A 16,811-nucleotide genomic window follows, 5' to 3' on the forward strand; every position below is an offset into this window, starting at 1 on the left:
CCAGATTCCAGGGTATCAGCAGCAGCAGCAGGGTCATCATTCAGGCCCCAGCCCTGGTTGTGGCACAAGCTTCCCAGGGTTCTGAGGCCAGGGCAGGACTCTCTAGATAGCTTCTGTGCCATACTTCTGGCCATGCTCTTGGCTGCTGTCCAGCATCCTTTGTTGTCATTCCTGCCCTGAGCCTGGCTCTCTGGCCTTCCTAGAGATTCTGTGGGCTACCCAGCATCCTTTCTGTAAATTCCTCTTATGCTTAACTCATCCAGAGTCGGTTTCCGTTACATTTTTAAATTGGAGCCCTGACCAATTTACAGCTTTATGTCAGTCTCAGCATACAGCTTATTTTTGTATTTTGCTTTGGTCACACAGTTCTGAGAAAATTCTGGTCATACAGATGAATGGTGTCTTAGTTGGTTCAGGCTGCTATAACAAAACACCATAGACTGGGTAGCTTATAAACAACAGAAACTCATTTCTCACAGTTCTGGAGACTGGAAGTCCAAGATCACGGTCTGATGAGGGTCCTCTTAGAAGTCACAGACTTCTCATTACATCTTCACAGGAGGGAAGAAACTAGGGAAATCTGCGGGTCCTCTTTTATAAGGGCACTAATCCCAATCATCAGGGCTCTACCCTTATGGCCCAATCACCTTGGGGATTAGGATTTCAACATAATAATTTGGGGGGAGATACAAACATTCATACCATAGCAGATGGTTATAAATAATAATGATAGACACCATTACACAGCACCCACTATATGTCAGGCCCTATTCTAATCATTTTGTGTATTTTACTCACTTAGCAAACCTTTGAGGTGAGTCTACCATTAGCATTCTCCCTCCTTTTTTAAAAAAATATATCTTTAGTGATTTCAGAGAGAGGAAGGGAGAGGGAGAGAGAGAGTTGAAACATCAATGATGAGAGAGTCATCATTGATCGGCTGCCTCCTGCACGCTCCTGACTGGGGATGGAGTCCGCAATCCGGGCATGTGCCCTGACCGGGAATCGAACCACCATCTCCTAGATCCTAGGTCGATGCTCAACCGCTGAGCCACGCCTGGCTGGGCAGCATTCCCCTCTCATAGGGGAAGAAACTGAGGTACAGAGGAGTGGAGTAATTTGGCCAAGGTCAAGGATTTAAATCAAGGAAGTTGTGTACCAGGGCTAGTGCTCTTGACTCCTACCAACAGCCTTTTTTTCACAATTTGTCTTTTGAGATTAGAATAGTCTTCAATTAAACCAATCTAAAAGCTAGAAAGAAAAGTAGTGGAAATTTTTGTTTCAGAGTTGAGTGAGTAATTATCTAAATATCCAACAATCACTCTTTATCCCCCTTATAAACATAAAAGTCAGGCAATAAATAACTAAAACTTACAGCAAGTACTAAACAAACAAGACAATGCTATCACTCCAGATTCTCTGTTACAAGCCTGGCGTTTGTGGAGCCAGACGGACCCCAGCACAGGAAGGCCTCAGCTCTTCGTTGCTCTGCTCTTTATGAGCAGACGTGCCCAGGCTGGCGCAGCGCGGATTCTTGCAGGCGCACCCACTATAGGTGCCAGCCTGATCTCAGAGACGCCAGATGGCGCATGTGCCAAAGTCCTCACAAAACCGAGTTTACAAAAACCCCCACATTGATGGGGTACGTCACAGGAGTCACAAGAGTACAGGAGCACAGGAGTCAATGGAAAGCTCCCAGTGGCCAAAGCTGGAACAATTTGAAGACTAAAAGAAAGTAGTATTAGATTATAACCCGAGGTATAAAATAAATATCTATAAGCCCACACTTACATAATTTCTTTTAAAAAGAAAACTTTACAGCTCTGGCCTGTGTGGCTTGGTGGTTAGAGCGTCGGCCCACACACTGAAGGGTCTGGAGTTCGATTGCCGGTCAAGAGCACTTGACTGGGTTGCAGGTTGGATCCCTGGCCCCAGTTGGGGCCCATGTGAGAAGCAACCAATCTATGTGTCTCTCTCACATCTAAGCTTCTGTGTGTGTGTGTGTGTGTGTGTGTGTATCTCCTCCTCCCTCCCTCCCTTCCACTCTCTCTAAAAATCAATGGAAAAAATATCCTCAGGTGAAGAGTAACGAAAGGAAAGGAAAGGAAAGGAAAGGAAAGGAAAGGAAAGGAAAGGAAAGGAAAGGAAAGGAAAGGAAAGGAAAGGAAAGGAAAGGAAAGGAAAGGAAAGGAAAGGAAAGGAAAGGAAAGGAAAACTTTACAGTGAGAAAATCTGACAAATGGTACTTCAGGCAGGTGATCAAGATGAACATCAACAGTCATAAATCATGATGTAGTATAGACTGTTGATATGATGAGATGAAAATGGCACTTTACCTCTGTGATCACCCTCCTTTAAACCCATAACTCCAGTCTACTCAGGAGAAAAATACATAAATCCCTATAGAGGGATTGCAAGCAGAGGAAAATACTCAACCAGTACTCACAAGGTCATCAGGAACAAGGAAAGTCTGGGAAACTGTCACAGCCAAGAGAAGCTCAAGAAGACCTGACACCTTAATGTAATGCGGTTCCCTAGATGGGACCCTGGAACAGAAAAAGAGGCCATTAGGTGAAAACTAAAGACATCTGAATAAACTGTGGACTTTAATTGATAATAATGTCTCAATATGGATCCATCAATTGTGACAAATATACCATACGGGTTGTGGGCTCCATCTCCAGTAAGGGGTGTGCAGGAGGCAGCCAATCAATAACTCTCTCATCATTGATGTTTCTATCTCTCCTTTCCTCTTTCTGAAATCAATAAGAAACACCTTTTTTTAAAAAGGAAATTAATAAAAAAGGATAATAAAATTGACTGCCCTCCCCATGGTGATGCAATTTAAACCACTTGATGGGCTAAACGTGTTTATTAAATGCATTCGTACACTTACAGTACTTATTAATAGCAGTTTTTAAAATACTTAAATATTTTTAAATGAAATTCTAATCTTCACGTTGCCTGAATCACCACAGAGTAGCTGAGCACAGTGTGAGCTGCTCTGATGGAGGAGAAATCACAGGGAATTTGTCTCTGTCCCTAAAACTCGCTGGATCTCTAAGGTGAAGAAAAAACATATCTCAAGGCAAAGCACATAAAAACAATGCAATAACTTCCCTTCCCCCCACCTCCAAGACACAGGGTGAGCAACTGTTTGAAGCCAGGGCTGCAGTTGTCTTTGTCCTGCATTTGCCTGTCAAGCCCTGCGCTCCTCAGCAGCGGGAAGGGTAGAAGGCTGGTATGAAGCAGGGCAACAGATGGCTGGGACATGTCCTCTTCAAGCTCAGCTGCCCTGGCCAGCCTGCCAAGCTGTGTACATTTCAAACGTTTGAGGTTCAACCAAAAGAGACGAGTAATGATTTTCAATCACTTGCTGAAACACATGGCTAATCCTCGGGTAGCCAGGGAAGAGCGTTTTAAAAATTCACTTAAACCCAGTGGGGGGAACAAGGAAACCCTGTGTGCTGTCTAGGCTTTGCACCCCGATCAGGCCACCCTGGGGCAGTTGGGCATTTGTCCAGGATCCCAGTGTGCATCCTGCTTCCTATCTTTTGGAAAGGGTGTGATGTTTTGGTATGTGTGTTTATCTGGGGTGAGGGCGAGAAGGAGAAAGGCTGTTTAGCAGGTAGGTTTGGATCTTGAGAAATTATGCACCCTGGCATTTACCTCTTGGTCTGGAATTGGGAGCTCTCTAGGTCAATCTGCTTCATAAGTCCAGTCAGTTCCATTTCCCTGTCCTACTTCAGGCCCTTCTTATACCTTGCCTGGATTATGCCAGTAGTCTCCTCCAGTTGCTTCTCAGTCCCGCATCATTAGATCAGGGTAAGGGGATCTCAGGGAGCATATAAATGTGCGTTTGCCCCAGAGGTTTGTTACAGTTTTAAATAGTGAGGTCAGAAATGTTTGGTCTCTAAATATCATTTCCCACTAAAGGGGTTGCTAAGAGAAATGTCTTGTTCCAAGTCTGGGCTGGAAATGTGTAAGATGAACCTGGGACACTTGTTACACTAGAAAGCAAAGGAACAAAGGCTACTGGAGTGGCATCAAAAGGTCTCAGAAGCCAAGTGCCAGAGGCTCCCACTGGCCAAAGATAGGGCAATCTGAGCATCTAAAAGAACATTGATAGCAATGGATCAAAAGGTATACGTGTCAAACTCCCCAAGTTCATAATGATACTTTTAAGGGAAGGAACATTGGTCACCTTAGGAGGATGCTAGGGAACCAATTTTTCTGAAAACTCATAAATAAAAAGAATTAAGCCTGTATCCTGCTTTTCTTATATGAAAATGACCAGGCAAACCAAACAGGTGATGAGGGACAGTTTCTCTTTATAGACATATTCCAGCTAAGAAATGAAGGGGAAGAAAGTAGAATTAGAACATCATAATTTTACAACCTCTAGGGAAATAATCAATCTAGGCCATGATTGCCATCACCAGCCACTAACATCGCAAAAAGAGAGATGGTGAGAGAGCCGGCACCTCCTAATGGATGGACACAGTGCCTCCTATGAAGGAGTTAGGGTTGACTTTCAAATAAATAATAAATAATGTTTAGTATAAATATGTTCAAATATTCCATGAGACATACTTATACTAAAAATTATTCATTGTTTATCTGAAATTCAAATTTAGCTGGGTGTCCGCTCTTCTTATTTACCAAGCCTTGCAATCTTAGAAGTAATCAAAAAATTAAGGGTAGGTGTAGCTTCTATGAAAAATAGTCTGAAGGATGGAAGGTCACATTACTCTGACACCAGGCTTCTTCTCTGGCCTCATGCGTCCTGCCTTACATGCTACAGTCCCGCAGGACCAGACACACTGAATCGAGGCTTCCTAGACGCAATCTTGAGAGACATTTGAGATAAGTTGTTGTTTTTAATAAGCCAGGTTACAAGTCGAAGGATAAGGTGGGGAGGAGAGAAAAAGCTAATGTCCTGCTTTTGGGGTGGGAGGGGGTGACAGGCAGTTTGGGAAAGAAGCAGAGATGCTTTGCAAAGGAGACGACTGCAAGCTTTGTTGGTGATGAGTGGTGTATGCCCCCTCCTTTGCCTGCTCATGGAATGCCTTGGGAGCAGGTGGTTTGGATGCTGGGATAGGTCTCCAACATATAGCAGAGTGGCTCAAGAAGTCCTGATTACATTCAAGCCACATCACACCACATTTGGTTTATACCTCTCTCTCTACCAGGAGCCCTACAAGGGTAGAAACTATGTTTCTAGCTTTAGATTTCCCATTGTCTGTCAAAGTGCCTGTCACTTCATACCTATCTGGTGAATGAATGAATGAATGAATGAATGAATGAATGAATGAATCCCTCTTCACCCTTTGCAGAGATGGTCTTATTCTGACATAACAAAAGGGGGTTATTAGATATGTGATTGCCTTATGCAACACTGAATTTAACCTTTGCCATTTCCATACACCATAACGAAATAGTTTAGACTTTGAAATGAAGGTCAGCTCACTGAGGCAGAAGCTCGGAGTCATTCTGCAAGGCATCGGAGGCATTTTCCTCTGGAATGGAAATCCTAGCCTGCTTCCTGTTTTCACTTGCAGCTTCGTCTGAGTGTGGGCCATGTACCTGTCTTGTGATGTGTTGTGGCAGCTGTGATGAGGCTCACATCACAATAAGATGACGACCTTGGAAGAAGATCCTTGGGCAAGTCAGGAAGAATAATGAGGGCCATCTAGAATCTAGCTCTGGGAAGCACTAGCTGTTTTGAAAGGTCTGAGCTCTGCACCTTCTATTTATTCAAGAGTAAGATTAAGAGAAAGAAAGAAGGGGAGATAAAGATCCTGCTCCTTGCCCTGGCAAGGGGCGGCTCAGTTATGGAGCAACCTCCCATACACCAAAAGGTTGTGAGTTCATTTCCAGTCAGGGCACATACCTAGGTTTTGGGTTCGATCCCTGATCAGGATGCAAAAAAAATTTAAAGATCTGCTCCTTTACCTGCTCCTCTAGAACAAAGGAAAGGAGGGAAAGGCTACCAAGTGAGCCCTGTGGGCTTAAGTTAAAAGGATCTCCTTATATGACCACAATGTAACAGGACATTTAAAAAATATCTAAATAACACTGTTCTTCCACGTCATCATCTTATGAGTTATGAAACTATCTCAATGTATTGCCATTAAAATATTTTGGGGTTTTTTCTGAGGTTTTTAGGGGAAAAACAAAGTCCTAGATTTTTTTTTCCTTTAAGTTTAATCATACATCTCATTCCCCAGGCAGGGTTCTGAAGGAGTCTGGGTGGTCCAAAGACTCCTCTCCTCCTTCAAAGGGGGAGGTTTGTCACCACGGGGGGATGTGCTCTAAGTTAGGCAGACTTTACTCAAGGAGGAGGCTTTGCGAGGTTTAGAGACAGTGTCTGCACCAGTGGAGTAGTGTGAGGCTGCCCCTAGGCTAGAGGCTCAGTGAGGGGAGAGGCCTTGACTATCCACCACTAACACACAGTAGTTGTGCAATAGGGGATGAATGAATGAATGAATGAATGAATGAATGAATGAATGAGAAAGACTATCAATGGATATGGAAGTGTAAGTTGTGCAATGTCTCTTAACTAGAAAAAAGAAGCCTAATTTTCCCATTCAGTCTCAGGTGGGACCTAAAAATCGCATTTTCAGGTGCTTCTTAAGGAATCTGAGCCCACTTCACGGCAGTAAGAGGTATTAGAGCCAACACTGGACTCCATCAGGACACTCTAGCACCCTCAAGAGCAACATCAGAGTCCCAGGGATTTGCAAAAGCAAAATTTATGAAAACAGATGCTGAAATTATGCCCATCAAATCAAGACTACAAACTGTTTTTGTGTGCGCACTGATAAAACCTCAGCCTTGGGAGGCCGTGTAAGTTTCCTAGGGCTACTGTAATCAAGCACCTCAGATTTGGTGCCTTAAAACAACAGAAATTTATTGTCTCATAGTTCTGGAGGCTAGAAGTCCAAAAATAAGGGTCAGCCGAGCCATGCTCCCTCCAAAACCTGTAAGAGAATCCTTCCTTGCCTCTTCCTGGCTTCTGGTTGTTTGCTGGCAAGCCCTGGTACTCCTTGGCTTATAGCTGCATATCTCCAATCTCTGCCTTCATAGTTTTCTCCCTGTGTGTCTGTCTTCATATGACTGTCTTCTCACCAGTCATATTGGATTAGGGGTCCTTCCTACTCCAGTATGACCTCATTTTAACTAATCACATCTGCAAAGACCTATTTCTAAATAAGGTCAGATTCTAAGGTACTGGGGTTAAGATTTCAACATAGTTTTTTGAGGGAAACACAATCCAATTCATAACAGAGCCATTTTTGGAACATGTTACAATGAACACAGGATTCACTGATCCAGCTGACCCAGAAAATCAAATTGAAAGTCAATATGAAGCATCAGGCTCCAATGGACCAAATTTCCCACTGTATACGCCAGGCCTGCTGGTTTATAGAACTCTAGCCCAAGGGTCATGCAAACTGTGAGTAGCTCATTTGTGAGAGACAGTGTTTCCTTAACCTTTCTTCCTGAGCAGAAACTACCATCATAAAGCTGTATCACTAGGGCAAAAAAGTTATTTCTCATCAATCTCTGGCCTTTCTTGGTAAAAGAGAGTTTGAGGTCAGGACTGGCAATGCCACTGATGCTAGATCAAGGCTTCCTTTCTTATTTATATCATGGCACAGAGTAAAAAGGTAACATTTACTAAGCACTGGGGAAAAGGCACAGAGCTCCTCTAGCCACCTCAGGCCCTGCTCAGCTTTCTGAATGCTAAAGAGATCCCATCTCAGGCCACAGGACACCCACCTACCTGTGGACCCTGGGAGGGAAGCCTAGGGCTAGATGATTGTCCAGATAACCTAGAGGTAGGACCCTGACTACCACCCCTCTTCCCACTTCAGTGGATCTTCATTTGGTGACAATTTTTTCTTCATATGTACGTACATCTGACACATCTGTATAAAAGGAAAGAACTGGCTTAAATTCTATCATCTCCATGAAGAATGACCACAGTTCTAATTCCTTAGGGGAGGAAATTGTTCACAAGTAGAATAGATCTAAGGTGTCTAACATTACAAAGCAGTCCAGTGCCTAGTCCAGCATCAGAACTAGAATCTGTGACTACAGTTTTCTTCTCTGGTTCAGAGTCCTTCCTTATGGAAGATGAAAGTCTCAGCACAGGGAAAGATGACTGATTTGTGAGCCAGGGCTGGGCGGAGTCTCCCTTGGATCACCTGAAGACATTTAGCTGGCTTCACTAAGCTGCAATTTCCTGAAATGGCAGCATCTCCTCAAAGGCATGATTCTTTTGAAGTGCCTCCTCCTTCAGGCAGCCCTCCTTGACCATCTAGCCTGAATTTGGTAACCCTTCCCTGAGCTCTGGCACCTACTTTCATCATAGCATCTATTGTGTTACAAAGTAACTTACACCTGTCTTTTTTCTTTCTTTCCAATTTTAAAGCACTTACTGTTTATTAACTGACCAGATTACAAAAATAACCATGGTAGATACCTTAGTTCATTCTCCTAATAAGCCTATTGATCTGGTTTTCTCTGTTACCAGCATCTCTACCTTCTACAAAACGGGTAGTCTTTTTCTTCATTCCACCTCCTGGAGGAAGATCATTTGAAGTGCCACAGGAAATTCTTTGCTTCTTTGACACACTTTCCAAAAGTATAGATCTCATCTGGTTAAGTTTTCTAGGATTTAGATTTAATACAAGTGGAAGAATAGTGCCAGAAAGAAAGATAATTTAAATCTGACATATCTTTACATATGAGTCCCTTACTTTATCCTTTTGGAACAAAACCTCCCTGAATGATTAATCAGTAAGGGCCACATTATAAATTTCTACAATGAGATAATCACCTTCCCTAGGGCAAAGCAGCTAAAATCTGTCTGTCCAAAGTCTACTTTCAAGTAAGTCAGTTCACACAATATGCAGAGGGACAGCTTGGTCACTCTTCCAAGAGAGATTTTAAAGCTGAGCTGCGATTATCTTCTGTTATCCAATAGATGGAAATAATATCCATTCATCATCCAGGAAGCCACTGTGTGGGGAAACCTGCAAAAGACCATGAGCGACATAAGCTCTTGGCTGTCATAACTCTACACTATTCCGAGGTGTAGATCCAAAAATGGCTTGGTTTCTGCTGCTGATTTGCTCCTAGAAATGCCAGGCCATCCCTGTCAGAACAACATGACCAGACTTGAAGACCAAACAATGGCATGGACGTCTTGGTCCATCCCACTCAATGTCAGGATGCTTTTAATGGAAAAACTGAATTAATAACGCATATGTAAATTTCACTTAATATTGAGCCCTTAAAAGATGCCTCAAAAGTGATCTTGTTGATCCACTTGAAAAGAAGCAGCTATAAAATGGTATGTATAATATGATGGCCCTTTTGGTAAAGTGTTTATATATGTTTTTAAGAATATAGAAAATAGATACATTAAAGTGTTTTCTCCAGATAATAAACTACAAGTTTTCTACTTTATACTTTTTTAAAATTGTAATGAATATATTCAACTTCCATAATAAAAAATAAATAAATTGGGTCAATTCCACTTTGGAAAAAAAAAATTAGATTTTACCTTGAACTCAAATGCATGTTCAGAATTTTTAAACTATGCAGCCAAGAGTACATATTCGAATCTGCTACTCTGCAAGAAAACTTAAAAATAATCAGCTTTTAATGGTGGACAAACAAGCAGGCCAAATGTCTGCAGCTCAAGCAGGCCAGGCCCAGCCCTAAATACCAGGTCACAGGGTAGTTTGCCAGGGCTGCGGGCTCATGATGCTTCTGCCCCCTGCTGGAAAGCTTGGGAAAGTACAGGCCCTGGCCCAAGAAATTTCTCCAGCATGACCCTGGAAGATGAGTGCTTATGAACCCAGTGACACTTGGAAAAACTAGCCTTATTGCTCAAAGTTTCTGGAAGGTCTTGCCACAGAGAAACTAGTCATGTAACGAACCTTTAATGCTCCCTACCCCCCTTTAACACATATATTTATTTTTTAAATGTCCCAGACTTCATTCTAAGCATTTACATATGTGTAGAATATACAGACAAAAACATAGATTTCTTTTTTTGTGCCACCCCACATTTTATAGCATATATTATATTGTATTATACTTTTTTTCTTCAACTTGCTTTTTTCACCTATCAATATATCTTGGTAGGGTCAGGACTAGGGTGAGGCGGGTGAGACCTGCACCACCCTGAGAATGGCCTCCTTATAGTTTTGCGCCCTTTGACAGTACACACAAGTTAACTTCTTCTTTTGACCCTGAATAGTATTCTATGGCATCAATAGGCCACGATGAACCATTTCCCTCTGGATGAACCTTTAGGTCATTTCCAACTTTTAGCTATTACTAAAATGTTGCGCTGAAATCTTATAGATGCCTCTTTGTGCATGTAGTCAAAGTTATAGTTTTTTACTTTATGGTTTGTGTGTTTTTACCTTATTTAAAAAGCCTTCCCTAAACTAAGGTTATAATAGTGTCTTCCTGTGTTTTCCTTCTTTTTCATTTCGGGCTTCAGGTGCAGAGTTGAGTAAATCATACTCCCTGACTCCTCAGTTCATACGCCACACAGTTGTCATTGGTCCATATAAGACACTTTTTAAAGAATTCCCTTTTATCCCCATTTCCCACTCCGATTCCCCCTGCCCACCAGACAGCCAATCTGGTGCATTTGACAGGTATAATAATATTTGTATGTTTTCTTATAAAACATGTAGTATATGTATGGAATATTCATGTAAATGATACTGCATCATAGACCTTATTCTATTTCTTACTGTTTTCACTCAACGCTGTTTTATAAGCTATGCACATGGCTGTGGCACACGCAATTTCTTGCTCTTAACTGCTTTACTCACCCCTTCCCCTAGTAGTGAGCCCCCGAAGCTTTCAACTCCCATTACCACAAATAGCCCTGCAATGAGCAGCCTCCTGTGTGGTCCCTCCTGTGTGAGAAGTTCTCCAGGGTTTATTTCCAGGTTGCTTCCATTTTCTTCTAATATTTTTTGGTTTGTTTTTTCTTCTATTCATATGCCCATTCACATTGGATTAGTCTATCTGAGCACATTTAGCTTGTGCTACAATCTCGACTCTGTTAGTTCTTATAATTTTCTTTTGGTGAAAAATAAATAAATAAATAAATAAATAAATAAATACATTCCTAATTTCCATTTGACCATATTTCTTCAACTTTGTTTGAGCAAGAAGTCAGGAAGGGGTGGGGTTTTTGTTATTTTTTGTTTGGATCTCAGCTCTCATATTTATGCTACATGATAATATAATTTAGTTTGGGTCCTTCCTAAAGCAGAACTGAGACGAGGACTTTGGTGACAGTACTTTATTTGGGAAGCTATCCAAGGACTACAATGAGGAGGAGGGGAGAGTGAAACAGGGAAGAAAGGAAAGCCAATGAAAGATGCATTACTGAGCTGGTTTTCACTGTGGACAACTGGCACAATCTCCCTGGAGACCTTTGAAAAGCCATATAAAAATCATCTAGAACTGTCCCTCTGAAGGATGGGAGGTTGAGACATTTATCTATCAACCTTCATCCTGTATTGATTGAGAGCTGCCCCTGGGAGGCACCCCCCCACCCCTCCCACACACTTTCCTCCTGTGACTGTCCCTGCAAAGTCGATTGAGCAAGCTCAAGCTCAGAGAAAATCCTGAGACAGAAAAGCTGAGTGTCTTCCTGATGCCTGAGTAGGGAAGCCATCAGCACTGGCTGCCCTGCGGATAGGCACGTCCTTGTCTGCTAACTGCTATCTAACTCACTTCTTTCCCTGCACCTTGCTAATCATGTATTGATGAGGTCTGACCTCTCTGCCCTGACCCAGAAGTTTGAGACCTACTCAAACCTCTCCCCAGGCAGGACCTATTAGTACAGCTACAGCATTCCCTCTGTCAATCCCTCTGCTTATCCGTCTGACCGGCCTTTAGCCACCCACTTCTGGAAATCTGGCACTTTTCTCCTGCTTAGCACATGTGCCCCTTTTATTTCTCTCTCCGGCTTCACTTTTGCTTTCTTTCCCTCTTCTCTCCTGTGTACCCCCCTTAATAGCCAATAGCCTCAGTGAACCCCACTCAGATCATTTGCTTACGGGGCTCTCACAAAAAGTGTCCATGCTCAGCTTAAAAAGTTAGAATAAGTAGAATGATATTGAATATTGGTTGAGCACTTACTAAGTGGCAGGCACTGTTGTCTGTATTGATAGGAGAACAACCTCATGAAGTATTATTATCACATCAATTTCACACATGAGGAAACCAGTTGGAGAAGATAACTTATCTGGCTGAGGGAGGCGGGCCTCGAGTGTAGGTGTCTGACCTTAAGGATTTCTTCTTGACCACTTCAGTTAGCCTTTAAGTGCCGCTGACCCTTGGAAAAGGGTCCTCATGCCCTGTGCCTGGTTTTTGACTTTTCAAACAGCACAGTCTTTATGGTTCCTTTTTTCTCACAAGATTATTGAAAGTATAAAATAAGATTTAAAAAAAATAATAAAGCCCAGCCAGGCATGGCTCAGCATTTGAGCATTGACCTATGATCCAGGAGATCACAGTTGGATTCCCGGTCGGGGCACATGCCTGGGTTGTGGGGGGGACATGCAGGAGGCAGCCAATCAATGACTCTCTCATCATTGATGTTTCTCTTTCTCTCTCTCTCTCTCTCTCTCTCTCTCTCTCTCAATCTCTCTCTCCCCCCCGTCCCTTCCTCTCTCTGAAATCAATACAGATATATTTAAAATAATAAACATAACACTTTGGGTATTTTTTTTAAATCCTCACCTGCAGATATTTTCTCCATTGCTTTTCAGAGAGAGTGGAAGCAACCTGGGAATCAAGCCTACAACCGAGGTATATGCCCTTGGCTGGAATTGAACCCAGGACCCTTCAGTCCGCAGGTGGACACTCTAACAGCTGAGCCAAGCCAGCTAGGGCAACACCTTATGTATTTTTTCATGTTTGTTTTGTTGTGTTTGCTTTGTTTTGGGTTTTTGTTTTTATTTTTACTTTTCTTGGCCCATACGTTACTGCTATGTGATATCTTTCTCAGGGCCCACCCTAATAGATTTCTCCCTAACCCTCCAGATAGCTGAGGTTCTACTATTAGAAATTAATTCACTTGATGTTAGTTTAGTTATATGGAAGAGGATATGTAGTAATACTTCTCAGTCATTCCTACCTCAGCATGAGTGAATTTAATGACCTTTCCTGAGAACTAGTTTTGAAAGAGGAGACTGGGAAGAATGAATGTGCTAAGCCTGGATTAAAGGGAAGCCACACTAGGTCATCACCCTAGAAAAGCTCTTGCACATGTGCACCAGGACTTATGGGCAAGAATGTTCTTGGCAGCATTGTTCATAATAGGCTCAAACTGGAAATAACCCTATCCATCTAGAATAGAATAGGAAAATGCATTGTAGCATATGTATTCATGCAGTGGAACACAATATGGCAATAAAAATGAGTGACCTACAACTACAGTCATATGCTTGAATCTCACAAACATAATGCTGAGGGAAAAAGTGTTGACAGCAGAAGAATGTATTCAGTGGGAATCCATACTGAGCAAGTTCAAAGATAGGTGGTAAAATTATAAAGAATAAGAAGGAAATTAATACCATGAATGTCAGGATAATAGTAGTTCATAGTAATGGGCATGGAGGGGATTGTGATTACTCAGGGGATACACAGGGGACTTCTTGATTGCTGATAATTACTACTTTATCTGGGTGTTGGTTCCAAAGAGGGTTGATTTGCAATTATTTGCTAAGCTGTCCAAACGTGTTCTATGCATTTTTATGCCTGTATATTTTATCTCACTCTTCTGCAAAACTGAAAGGAGGGAAGAAAGGAACAGAGGGATAGACCAACCGCCGCTCAAACCAGATTGCATTCCTTTGTTGATTTTTTTACTGAATTTATTGGGATGATATTGGTCAATAAAATTATATAGGCTTTGGAGATCTCATTTTTTTGTATAGCTAATCCAGACCGGGTTCTAGGAGACCCAAAGAGAAATGGTCAGGTTTGAGACAGGTGGCGAAAGGCTCTGTGCATAGCACCTGTGGATATTCAACTGCCAGTTTTCCGAAGTAATTGAACCAATTTGTTCTCTCACCAGCAGTGTAGAAGAGTTTCCATTGCTTTACATCTTCACTATTACTTGATATTGTGAGATTTTTAAATCTTTGCTTCTTTTGCAAGATGTGTAAAGGTATCTCGTTATTGTTTTAAGTTGCATTATTCAAGTAATTAATGAAGTTGAGCATCTTTTTTTGTTGTTATTGCTAATCCCCTTTTCCATTGATTTTTTAGAGTGGAAGGAAAGGAGGGAGGGAGGAGAGGGAGAGAGAAACATTGATGTGAGAGAGACACATCGATTGGCTGGCTACCCTATGGGGCCAGAAATCGAACCTGCAACCCAGATACATGCCCTTCATCAGGAATCAAACCCGTAACCCTTTGGTGCACGGGCCAACACTCAAACCACTGAGCAACACCAGCCAGGGCAAAGTTGAGCATCTTTTTAATGTATTTTTTTGTCTTTTGTGAAATGCCTTTTCAAGTCTTCTGCCCATTTTTTTCTAATGGGTTTTTGTAGTATTGATTTATTGCAATATGTATTTATTTTGGATATTAGAGCTTTGTTAGTTGAAAATATATTTTCCCATTCCATGATGTGTTGCCTGTGTTTTTCTAGATGGATGGCACTAACGTAGCAAGGGCTTTCTGCCTCTGAATTCCTTGGCTTACCTTTGTGTGCCTCAGGGAATTTGCTCAATCTTCCAGGGCTGCCTTTCTCATGGATCTTGGAGCTCCCGGCCCCACAACCCCAGCAGCCTTGCTGTCCCCTCCAGAGGCAAGCTGCCCAGGAAGTAAGTGAGCTACTGTGAGAATGACAATGTGAGCTCTGTGCAGATAGAGCCTGTTTTGGGTTTTCTTCTCTCCTACTCTCCTCCATTAGCAGAGAAAATAGAGTTTTGGCTCTGTCTCACTGCATAACTTTTACTTTATATATCGGTGTAGAAAAGAGTAAAATGGGAAAGGATTTAGAGGTTAGCCAGTTTCTGAAGCCCTTTGTACTAGCCTGAATTTCAGTGTCTGGACAATGGGAAGTGCTTCTTGAGAACTGGGAACTTGTCTGTGCCAGGGCAGAAAGAGAAGTTCACATCTCCCCAAGGGGCAATGGGCCACACTACCTGCATCAGCATTTGAAGCCAACATTAAGAAAGTTATTGCCTGGCTGGGAGTGGCTTGGTGGTTGAGCATTGACCTAGGATCCAGGAGATGGAGGTTCGATTCCTGGTCAGGGCACATGCCTGGGCTGTAGGCTCGATCCCCAGTTGGGCGTGTGCAGGAGGCAGCCGATCCATGACTCTCTCATCATTGATGTTTCAACTTTCTTTCTCCCTCTCCCTTCCTCTCTCTGAAATCAATAAAAGTATATTAAATTTAAAAAAAAAAAAAAAGGAGGTTACTAATGGGCTTGGAGGTCATTAGCAACCCTCCCTGTAATACCTATCTAAAAACTAGGGACTGGCTTCCAGGGGAAGTGAGAGGTAATTGAGTACTATTATTCTACCCTAATTTTCTTTGCAAGGAGGTCTGGCTCTGGTGAGAAGGGTGCGGTGGATCCCAAGTTTAGGATCAATTTAAATAATTAAATTTCACATGCAACAGGGACAACATTTTGAAATATAATTAGTCTCTCCTCCCCCCCACCTTACCCCCTTCTCTAATCCCTATTTCTTGAGCACAACTCTTGGTTTGTGTGACATGGAAACTGCATGTGCAGACTGAGAAGTGGGGGTTAGTGGGAGGCAGCGCACTGCAAGCTGGAGCCTTTGGAGAACTAAAGATTTAAGCAACTGCATTAAGGGTGGAACTTTGAGGCTGAAGAACTTGCTGTGTCAGGTAATGCAACTCTTTCCTCAAATGACCTCGTGAGAGATATGCAGGAAAGGCTTTGTTACTTTCAAGAAGGCTGTCTGGAGTCAAACAAGTTTCTTTTGACCAGCATGCAGGCCCTGAGGCAGGAAACGGAGGCTCAGCTGTATCTGGGTCATACTCATGTGCTTCTCTTTATCTGCACCAGTGGAATGCTATACACAAACAACCCTTATTTTCCTGCTGTGACGGCACAGGATGTAAAATTACTAAAAACCTGGGACTCTTGGGACCCCCTGGACTTCCCACAGGCACAATCAGAAACGGCCCCAGCTCTGAGACCTGCAGCTGCTCTGGTGGTGCCCACACTGAACCAGCGATTAGACACTGTATCTCCCCTGTAGTTGTTTCTGAAACCTTAGAGTGGATCTTCACATTGAACCTGATCAGATTCAGTCCATTGTTCCATTCAGTGAAGACCAGTTTAGGTTGGGTTTTCTCAGAAGCCAAGCATAAAATAAGGATTTGCATGCAAGTCATTTACTTGGGAATCATCCCGGGAAGCAAGGAAGCACAGCAGGAGCGAGGGAACTGTGGTCCCCCGGGCTGCCCCAGCAATGAGGTGAGCCAGGAGGTCAGCAAGGAAGGGTGCGAGCACAGCGACACCTACAGCCCTAAATCAACCTCCAGGGCACCCGGGCTGCCACCTGCCTCACCTCTGCCTTCCAAATCTCCCGTGACAATGCAGAGTACAATCTAACGTGTGCAATACAGGGAGGGAATGCTGCAAAACATAGCTCCAGCTCCACAATGCTCCCTATGAATGTACAGAGAGTACCCGATTCTCAGTCCACAGTCTGTCGGGCAGAACAGCACTTTGTTCGTTTTCCGTATCAATTGAGTTTCTGCCT

At 42.8% G+C, this 16,811-nt stretch overlaps 1 protein-coding gene across 5 annotated transcripts in view; it reads right to left on the reverse strand.

Annotated features, from left to right (window-relative positions):
- MIDEAS (mitotic deacetylase associated SANT domain protein) overlaps positions 1-16,811 on the reverse strand; it is a 103,971-nt gene that overhangs the window by 75,965 nt on the left and 11,195 nt on the right. For all 5 annotated transcript variants that reach the window (XM_081134590.1, XM_081134593.1, XM_081134595.1 and 2 more), the window contains exon 3: positions 2,447-2,546. The gene's annotated coding sequence lies outside the window, so the exon portion shown is untranslated. The remainder of the gene's footprint in view (positions 1-2,446; positions 2,547-16,811) is intronic.

The sequence above is a fragment of the Miniopterus schreibersii genome (assembly GCF_964146895.1).
Source record: "Miniopterus schreibersii genome assembly, chromosome: 1".
NCBI lineage: Eukaryota > Metazoa > Chordata > Mammalia > Chiroptera > Miniopteridae > Miniopterus > Miniopterus schreibersii.